Below are 11145 nucleotides of genomic sequence, written 5' to 3' on the forward strand. Positions count from 1 at the left end.
TCTGTCTAATGTTGACAGCGGGGTGTTGAAGTCTCCCATTATTATTGTATGGGAGTCTAAGTCTCTTTGTAAGTCTCTAAGGACTTGCTTTATGAATCTGGGTGCTCCTGTATTGGGTGCATATATATTTAGAATAGTTAGCTGTTCCTGTTGAATTGATCCCTTTACCATTATGTAATGGCCTTCTTTGTCTCTTTTGATCTTTGATGGTTTAAAGTCTGTTTTATCAGAGACTAGGATGCAGCCCCTGCTTTTTTTTGTTCTCCATTTGCTTGGTAGACCTTCCTCCATCCCTTTATTTTGAGCCTATGTGTGCCTCTGCATGTAAGATGGGTCTCCTGAATCCGGGAAACTGATGGGTCTTGACTCTTTATCCAATTTGCCAGTCTGTGTCTTTTAATTGGACCATTTAGTCCATTTACATTTAAGGTTAATATCATTATGTGTGAACCTGGTCCTCTCACTGTGATATTAGCTGGTTATTTTGCTCGTTAGTTGATGCAGTTTCTTCCTAGCATCGATGGTCTTTACATTTTGGCATGTTTTTGCAATGGCTGGTACTGGTTGTTCCTTTCCATGTTTAGTGCTTCCTTCAGGAGCTCTTGTAGGGCAGGCCTGGTGGTGACAAAATCTCTAAGCCCTTGCTTGTCTGTAAAGGATTTTATTTCTCCTTCACTGATGAAACTTAGTTTGGCTGGATATGAAATTCTGGGTTGAAAATTCTTTTGTTTAAGAATGTTGAATATTGACCCCCTCTGTCTTCTGGCTTGTAGAGTTTCTGCCGAGAGATCTGCTGTCAGTCTGATGGGCTTCCCTTTGTGGGTAACCCGACCTTTCTCTCTGGCTGCCCTTAACATTTTGTCCTTCATTTCAACTTTGATGAATCTGACAATTATGTGTCTTGGAGTTGCTCTTCTCGAGGAGTATCTTTGTGGTGTTTTTTGTATTTCCTGAATTTGAATGTTGGCCTGCCTTACTAGGTTGGGGAAATTCTCCTGGATGATATCCTGAAGAGTGTTTTCCAACTTGGTTCCATTTTCCCCTTCACTTTCAGGCTTCCAATCAGACGTAGATTTGGTCTTTTCACATAATCCCATATTTCTTGGAGGCTTTGTTCATTTCTTTTTCCTTCTTTTTCTCTAGACTTCTCTTCTCACTTCATTTCATTCATTCATTGCCTCAGCCTTGGTGGGCGCCCCTCCCCTAGCCTCCCTGCCGCCTTGCAGTTAGATCTCAGGCTGCTTTGCTAGCAATGAGGGAGGCTCCGTGGGTGTGGGACCCTCAGGGCCAGGTGTGTGATATAATCTCCTGTTGTGCTGTTTGCTAAGACCCTTGGTAAAGCACAATTGTAGGGTGGGAGTTACCCAATTTTCCAAGTGTTGTGTGTCTCAGTTTCCCTTGGCAAGAAAAGGGATTCCCTTCCCCCTTGTGCTTCCCAGGTGAGGCGATGCCTCGCCCTGCCTCAGCTCTACCTGGTTGGGCTGCAGCAGCTGACCGGCACTGATTGTCCCACTCTCCCCAGTGAGATGAACCTGTTACCTCAGTTGAAAATGCAGAAATCACCCATCTTCTGTGTCCCTCACTCTAGGAACTGAAGGCTGGAGCTGTTCCTATTCGGCCATCTTGCTTGCTCCCTCGAATATTATTTTCTTTTAGAAAACCTCTTCTCTGTTTCTTATATAGGTTGATGAGATGTACCACTCTTTCACCCATTGAGGGACATTTCGCTGATCCAGGTTTTGGCTATTGCAAATAAAGTGGCTACAAACAGTGATATGGGATTTTGAGCAGACGTGTTTCCATTTCTTTGATTAAATACCCTGGAGTATAATTGTTTGACTCTATGGTTGTGGCATGTTTAGTTTTTAAAGAAATTGCCAAATTCGTTTCTTGAGTCACTGTATCATTTCACATTTCTGCCATCAATATATGAGCGTTCTGATTTCTTTGCATCCTCATCAGCATTTGGTGTTGTCATTATTATTTACTTAGCCATTTGTATGGTGTGTAGCAATATCTCATTGTGGTTCTAATTTTCATTTCCATAATGGTTAAAGATTTTGAACACATTTTCATGTGATTATTTGCCATCTGCATATCCTTTTAAGTGAAATGTCTCTTTGTTTCCTTTAGCTACTTTCTAATTGGGTTATTTGTTTATTTTACTGTTGGAGTTTTGAGAGTTCTTTATATATTCCAGATACTTGTCCTTTTTTGGATATATAGTATGCAAATATTTTTCCCATCTGTAGTAGCTTGCATTTTTATTATCTTTCACAGTGCAAAATTTTGAAATTTTGATGAAGTAGGATTTAATTTTCTTTTTATAAATCATGCTTTTGGTGTCCAAGAACCAGGCACAGTGGCTCATGCCTACAATCCCAGAATGCTGTGAGACTGGCATGGGAAGATTGCTTGAGCCCAGGAGTTTGAAGCTAGCCTGAGCAACATAGCAAGACCCCATTGCTTTAAAAAATAAATAAAAACAAGAACTCTTTTTTTAGTACTACATTCCAAGATTTTCTCCTATGTTTTATTCTTAAAGATTAGATAATCTTATGTGTTATCTTAAAGTCCATAATCCATTTTGAGTTAACTTTCATATTAGATGTGATGTTGAGGTAAAAGTTCATATTCTTTTGCCTGTGGATGTCCAGTTTTTCCTGTACCATGAATTTAAAAGCCTTTCCTCCATATTATTTACTCCATTAAACCACTTTTGAACCTTTATCAAGATGTTGTGTATATTTCTGTGGGTCCACTTTTGAGCTCACTGTTTCATTGATTTATGTGTCTATCAATCTGTCAATATCACAGTCTTGGTTGCTGTGGCTAAATAATATGTCTTAAAATTGAGTAGTGTTTCCTCCTACTTTATTCTTTTTCTCAAAATTGTTTTAGTTATTTTAGTTCCTGTGTGTTGTCATATATATTTTATAATAATCTTGTCTACATCTAAAAATCCTCTTACCAGGATTTAGATAGAAATTGCATTTAACCTTTTTATCATTTTGGGAAAGATTGACTTCTTTATTGTCTTTAGCTTTATTATCTATGGACATGGTTTGTCACCCCATTTGTTTAGATCTTCTTTCATCAGTATTATGTAGTTTTAAATGCACAAGTCTTTTATGCTTTGTCAGCTTTACAGGAGAGTATTGTGTGTTGGGACAATCGTAAATGCTATTGTATTTTAAACTGTGGTGTCCCTGTGTTTATTACTAGGATATGTAAGTGCAATTGCTGTTTTGTATGTGTATCTTATCTCTTGTGACTCTGCAAAACTCACTTATTTGTTTAGGAGGTATTTTTTTTTTTAGATTCCTTGGAATATTTTGTGCAAACATTTATGTATCTGCAAATAGGGAAAGTATTATTTCCTCCTTCTGACCTATATGCTTTCTATTTCCTGTTCTTGCCTTGTTGAACTTACTAGAACTCCTAGCATTATGCTGAATAGGATGGTGAGAGCAGACATCCTTGCCATGATCTTATCTCAGGAAAAAAGCCTTCAGTGTTTTAGTGTGATGTTAGCTGTAGGTTTTTTTGTAGGTGCTTTTGATCAAGGTGAGGAAGTTTCTCTCTATTCTTATTTTTCTGAGAGTTTTCATTATGAAGGTGTATTAATTTTGTCAAATTCTATTTCTGCATTCATTAATATGATTATAGCATTTTTCCTTAGTCTTAATCTAATAAATCATATTCATTGACTTTCAAATACTGAAGAAGACTGGCATCTTTGAATAAAGACCAATTGGTCATGTTATATATAAAGTTGTGATAAAAATCCCATACCATAAAATTTACCATCCTAACAATTTTTAAGTATACAGTTCAGAAGTGTAAAGTATGTGAACCCTGAAAATTTAAGACAAATCTCAGTTCATTTAGAAAGTTTATTTTGCCAAGGTTGAAGACGTGCATTCGTGACACAGCGTCAGGAGGTCCTGATGACATGTGCCAAAGGTGGTCAGAGCACAGCTTGGTTTTATACATTTTAGGGAGACATGAGACATCAATCAATATGTGTAAGATGTACACTGGTTCAGTACAGAAAGGTGGGACAACTTGAGATGAAGGTGGGACACCTCAAAGCAGGACTGGGCTTCCAGGTCATAGGTAGGTAAGAGACAAATGGTTGCATTCTTTTGAGTTACTGATTAACCTCTCCAAATGAGGCAATCAGATATTCATTGATCTCAGTGAGCAGAAAGGTGACTTTGAATAGAATGGGAGGCAGGTTTTCCCTAAGCAGTTCCCAGTTTGACTTTTCCCTTTAACTTAGTGATTTTGAGGCCCTGAGATTTATTTTCCTTTCAAAAGTATATTCATATTATTGTGAAACAAATCTCTGGAATCTTTTCTTTTCTTTTTTTTTTTTTTTTGAGACGGAGTCTTGCTCTGTCACCCAGGCTGGAGTGCAGTGGCCGGATCTCAGCTCACTGCAACCTCCACCTCCCGGGTTTATGCCATTCTCCTGCCTCAGCCTCTGGAGCAGCTGGGACTACAGGCACCTGCCACCTCGCCCGGCTAGTTTTTTGTATTTTGTTTTTTAGTAGAGACGGGGTTTCACAGTGTTAGCCAGATGGTCTCGATCTCCTGACCTTGTGATCCGCCCGTCTCGGCCTCCCAAAGTGCTGGGATTACAGGCTTGAGCCACCGTGCCCGGCCTTGGAATCTTTTCATTTTGTAAATTTGAAACTGTATACCACTTAAACAACAACTCTCTTTTCTCCTCTCCCAGCAGCCTCTCATAACCACCATTACACTTTTGTTTCATGAATTTGACCACTTTATGTACCTCATAATAAGTGGAATCATACAGTATGTTATGGTTTATTTCACTTGGCACAATGGCCTCAAAGTTCATTTATGTCATAGCATATGACAGGGTTGCCTTCCTCTCTTCTCGGGTTTATTAAGATATAATTGACAAATAAAAATTATATCTATTTAAGGTATACAACTTGATGTTTTGACATACATATATATTGTACAATAATCATCAAAATTAAGCAATTAACATATCAATTCCCTCGCATAGTTACCATTTTCTTCCCTTCTTTTCTTTTTGCCACACTTAAGATCTATACTCTTAGCAAATTTCATGCATACAAAATTGCTAACTATAGTCATACTGCTGTACATTATATCTCCAGAACATATTCATCTTGCATAACTAAAACTTTGTGCTCCTTGACCAAGATTTCCTTCCTTTTAAAATCTGAATAATATTCCATGGTATGTGTATGTTATAAGAGTTAAAGAAAGAGGAAAGACACATGAAAAGTGGCTCAATAGTCAAAGACAAAGACAGATTTATTTTGGAGAATAAACCAGAGAGGGGCTTCTGGCTGATTTTGGTCAGGAACACTCTCTCTTACAGACTAAAAGTATTTATTGGTGAGAGACCTTGGAATGTTTCTGTGTGGGGCAGAAGTTCATGGTGGGGTTGGAATGTCTCTGGTTGGAGGGGGCTTTATCTTGGGGCTGACATCTCTCTGGCTGGAGGGAAGGTTATCCAGGGGCTGACATGTCTCTGGTTGGGGATGGGTTTGGAATGTTTCTGGTCGGATATGTTATTTGAGGTTTATGGTCACATTAACCTTAGCCATTAGGCTGATGCCCTTTGGATTTAGCTAGCTTTTGATCAAGGTGAACTTCAGAATGGCGGTGGTTGTCCAAGATGGTGATGTTCCTGCTCTGTCATATGTCACAGTCACATTTTATTTATCTATTCATCTGCCAATGGACATTTGGGTTGCTTTCACCTTTTGGCTATTGTGAATAGTACTGTTTTGCACAGGGATGTGCAAATATCTCTTTTGAGATCCTGCTTTTAATTCTTTCAGATTTATACCCAAAAGTGGGATTGCTGAATCATATGACAGTTCTGTTTTGTTTTGTTTTTTTTGAGGGGCCTCCATACTTTTTATCAACCATTTAACAACCCCAGCAACAGTGCACAATTTCTCTACATCTTCACCAACATGTTTTATTTTCTGTCTTTTTGATAGTATTCATGCTAATAGGTGTGAGGAGATATATCATTATGGTTCTGATTTGCAGATTTGCATTTCTCTGATGATTGGTGATGTTGAGCATCTTTTCACTTTCTTTTTTTTTTATCTTTTTTTTTTTTTCTGAGACAGAGTCTTACTCTGTCATCCAGGCTGGAGTGTAATGATGTGATCTCGGCTCACTGCAACCTCCCCTGCCTGGGTTCAAGAGATTCACCTGCCTCAGCCTTCTGAGTAGCTAGGATTACAGGTGTGTGCTGCCATGACCAGCTAATTTTTTTAGTAGAGACGGGGTTTCTCCATGTTGGCCAGGCTGGTCTCAAATTCCTGGCCTCGAGTGATCCTCCTGCCTAGGCCTCCCCAAGTGCTGGGATTACAGGTGTGAGCCACTGTACCCAGCCATGTATATCACCTTTGGAGAAATGTCTGTTCAAGTCCTTTGCCCATTTTCTAAATGGATTATTTTTATTGTTGCGGTTGAGTTGTAGGAGTTCTTCATATGTACTGAATATTAACCCCTTATCAGATATATAATTTGCAAGTATTTTCTTACATTTATTAGGTTGCCTTCTCACCTTGTTAAATATGTCCTTCAATGCAAAAAGCTTTTAAAATTTGATGTACTATCATTTGTCTCTTTTTCTTTTATTCTTTGCGCATTTGGTGTCATAGCCAAGAAATCATTGCCAAGTCCAATGTTATGAAATTTCTTTCTGATTTCTTTTAGGAATTTCATAGTTTTAGGCCTTTAATCCACTTTTAGGTAATTTTTATATATGGTGTAAGAGCCCAATTTTATTTTTATTTTTTTTGCATATGGATATAATTCTTACATATTACTGAATTCTCTTTGGTAACTTATTGATAATTTTTGTATTTATATTTATAAAGAGGTATTAATCTGTAGTTTTCACCTTTTCTATTATCTTTGCTTTTTGTCTGAGCAATACTAACTTTAAAAATTTAATTGAGATGTTTTAATTCCTCTTCTATTTTCTATTTAATTCACAAAACTAGTTTGTAGAATTAGCGTTAATTCTTCTTTAGATTTTTGGTAGAATAATCCAGTGAAACAACCTGGGCTTCAATTTTTTTCAGAGTTTCAAAAATAAGATTTAAATTCCTTTAAGAGTTTCAGGCTAGCCGGGCGCGGTGGCTCAAGCCTGTAATCCCAGCACTTTGGGAGGCCGAGACGGGCGGATCACGAGGTCAGGAGATCGAGACCATCCTGGCTAACACGGCGAAACCCCGTCTCTACTAAAAAAAATACAAAAAACTAGCCGGGCGACGTGGCGGGCGCCTGCCGTCCCAGCTACTCGGGAGGCTGAGGCAGGAGAATGGCGTAAACCCGGGAGACGGAGCTTGCAGTGAGCTGAGATCCGGCCACTGCACTCCAGTCCGGGCGACAGAGCGAGACTCCGCCTCAAAAAAAAAAAAAAAAAAAGAGTTTCAGGCTATTCAAATTATTTATTTCACACTGGGTAAGTTGTGTTAGTTTGTGTTTTCGAAGAAGTTTTATCTAAGTTGTCTGCAGGAGTGTTTATAGAATTCCCTTATTGTCCTCTTGATGTATTCAGAGCTTATAGTGCTATCTCCTATTTCATTCCTGTGATTAGTTGTGTCTTTTATTTTTGCCAGTCCTTCTACAGATTTGTGAATTTTATTGATCTTTTCTAAGAAGCAACTCTTTTCTTTCCATCCATTTTCTGTGCTGTTTTTGTATTTCCAATTTCATCAGTTTATGTTTTCTTTTTTATTATTTATTTCATTTGACATTCCTTGTGCTTATTTTGCTCATCTTTTTTTAGATTCTTGAGGTGGGAGTTTAGATTCTCAAGTTGAGATTTTTACTTCAATTGGAGGAGAAGGAAAGTCTATTTTTTAATGTATATTTTTGCATACCATGTTCTTCCTTTCTGATGTCCTTTTATTGGTTGCCTTCTATTTAGGAAACTTTCTTTAGTCTTCTTTTAAGGTAAGTCTCTTGGCAACAAATTCTCTCAGTTTTTCTTCGTCTGAGAATGCCAATATTTTTCTCTTAATTCCCAAAGAAAACTTTCACTGGATATAGAATATTGGTTCTTTTCTTTTTGTACTTGAAAAATGTTGTGCACATTCATCATTTCTGATGAGAAATTTGCTGTCATTAGAATTGTTTTTCCCATAGTAGGGAGTAATTTCTCTCTTTCTGCTTTAAAGATTTGTTCTTTGCCTTTTGTTTTAAGAGTTTGAGTATGATGTGTCTTGGTGTTGATATTTTGAATCTATCCTTTTCTCAGATTCACTCAGCTTTTTGACTTTGTAGTGTATGTCTATTGCCAAATTTTTGAAGTTCTTACCATTATTTTTTGAGTACACTTACAGCTCTGTCCCATCCTATTGGGACTATGATGTCAAGAATGTTAGATTTTTTTTTGTTACTGAGCTACTGGTCTTTGATGCTCTGGTGCCCTCAACTCCCAACAGATTTTCTGTTATTTAGATTAGAGAATTTTGATTGTTTGCCTTTCAATTCACTGATTCTTTCCTTTTCTCTTCCATTCTGCTGCTGAGCCCATCTATTGGTGTTTTAAAATTTCTGTTTAAACATCCACTGAGTTCTTAAATTTCAATTACCATGTTTTTCAATTCTGAAATTTCTGTATGGCTCTTCTTTATTTCTTTGCTGAGACTTTCTTTTTTCCTGTTTATTTCCAGCTCCTTAAGGCATTTTTATCGTGGCTATTTTAACACATTTTCAGTTAATTCTAACCTTTCTGTCTTCTTAGTGTTGGCATTACTGGTTGTTTCTTTTCATTCAGTTAAAATGTTCTTGGTTCTTGGTGTGATTAATGGTTTCTTAATTGAAACTCAGACATTTTTGCTTATTATGCTATGAGATTCTGGATCTTATTTAAACCTTATCTGTAAGCTGGCTTCCTTTGACAATATGTTTCTCATTAAAGGGGCACCACCTTGGAATAGAAGTCTGGGTTTCCCAGTCAGCCTCCATGTTGACAGCTGTTTTGGGTTTGTTACTAAATGGAACTGGAGCCCGCTCACCTGTTGCAGTCAAGTCAAACATCCACACTGAGGCTTTGCAGCAGAAGAAAGGAGGACTTTTATTTGCAGGACACCAAGCAAGAAGAATCAGGCCACTCATACTTAAGACCCAACTTCTCCAATGGCTTATAAGCAAGAGTTTTTAAAGGCAAGAGTAAATTTCAGGAAAGCAGAAATTATAGGCAAACATATAAATTAATACATGGAGGTTATACATTGGTTTTGCCTAAAAGGCAGGATACCTTGAAGCAGGGAGGCTTACAGGTCATAGGTGAGTTCAAAGACTCTTTGATTTGAAATTAGTTTAAAAACTAAAGCTTTGTCTAAAAACTTGGGGTCAGCAGAAAGGAATATTGAGCTCTGGCCTGTGGGTGTGACTTCTTCTAGGCTCCTCAGGAAGAAATTTAGAACAAAGAACAGAGGTCAGAATTCTGTCCTCAGCTCCCCCTTATCTGAGGTCTACCTGCCAGTGGATCCATTTGGTGGGAGCTCTGGGTTTCCAAAAAGCAATTCAGGAACATATGTTAAGATGCTATCTTTAGTTTCTATAGGAAATCATACATCTCTTTCTTACTCTTTCTTGGCTATAGTTTTTTGTTTTTTTTTTTAGATGGAGTCTCACTCTGTCGCCCAGGTTGGAGAGCAGTGGTATGATCTCAGGTCATTGCAATCTCCACCTCCCAGATTAAAACAATGTTCCTGCCTCAGTCTTCCACATAGCTGAGACTACAGGAACCCACCACCCAACTAATTTTTATGTTTTTATTAGAGATGTGGTTTCACCATGTTGGCCAGGCTGGTCTCAAATTCCCCACCTCAGGTGATCTGCCCACCTCAGCCTCCCAAAGTTCTGGGATTACAGGTATGAGCCACTGGTACCCAGACCTTGGCTATTGTTTTAAGTTATTGTTACCTTCTTGCTTATCAGGTTTCTCATTTACTGCTCAGGGATAGCTAGGTGCCTGGAATTTCCCTTGAAGGAAACTCAAAATTTTCCTTTATTTCCATATTTGGGTAGCCTGCAGCCTCCAAGAGGGGTTCTAGTTCCATCTGAAGTTCATTGTAACTGCTGGGAAGAGGTGGGGGTTCTGCCCCCCCCCCCCCCCCCCCCCCCGCCCAGGCCAACACTGATACCTTCTTGGCTGGGAAGGGTAGTGGTGCCTTTTCTCTCTTTCCCATGTAGACTCCACTGACACACAGTAAAAAGGCAGCCTCATTCCCCTTGGGCAGTGGTGAGAGTTTTGGTCTCCATTAGGTCTCTAACACCACCCCAAGGAGAGGGAGCAGGCCCCTCAGGGATGAATGTCCTGGCTTCCTACTCCTCCTTCTCTGAGGTCACCCTTGCAGGGCTGGGTGGACTTGGGCACACTGTTACAGCCTGATGAAGGTGGAAGTCCAGACTCCGCTCTTGGCTTTTGCTGGTGGGGTAAGGGTGGAGCTACAGAATTTTTCTTTGGTGTTTGGCTATATTAGAGCAGTCATCATCTAAAGTTTTCTACTCCTTTCCCAGTCGTTTGATTAGAGACAGTAGGTTTTTCCTGAGGCTTTTTTTCTTGTCTGTGCCCATTGGTATTTTTGGGTTGCCAGCTCCTCTAGTATTCATTCTGGGAGAGATGAAGAGGAAGAAAATGCAGGAAACTCCCTACCATGTTATTCCTCATGTCCTAAGACCTCTTCTCAGTCTGTTTTCTACTGTCTTTTAGATACTCCTTAGGTTTATTTTACATAATGTCCAAGGCTTTTAGATGTGCTTGGTGGGAGGAATAGGGAAAAGTATGTCTGTTTTATATTCTAAGCTAAAGGGCCAATTTTAAAATTTTCTGACAAAAATGTAATTGTCATGGAAACCAGGAAGTCTAGTTTGCATTATCACTGATAGCATAGACTTTTCCTGTAGTTTGTCTTATGTGGGAGGACAAATTACATTTAGGAGGTTGTTGGGTGAGTTTGGAATTGGGGCACATGTTATAAGATTAACATGTAAATTTTAATGGCACCAGACTAATGCAGCCTGACACAACCATCTCATCAATCGAGATATTATTGTCAATTTTTGTATCTTTCTTCTGCACTCATCAAGAGC

This window comes from Piliocolobus tephrosceles, chromosome 7 (genome assembly GCF_002776525.5).
Source record: "Piliocolobus tephrosceles isolate RC106 chromosome 7, ASM277652v3, whole genome shotgun sequence".
Classification (NCBI taxonomy): domain Eukaryota; kingdom Metazoa; phylum Chordata; class Mammalia; order Primates; family Cercopithecidae; genus Piliocolobus; species Piliocolobus tephrosceles.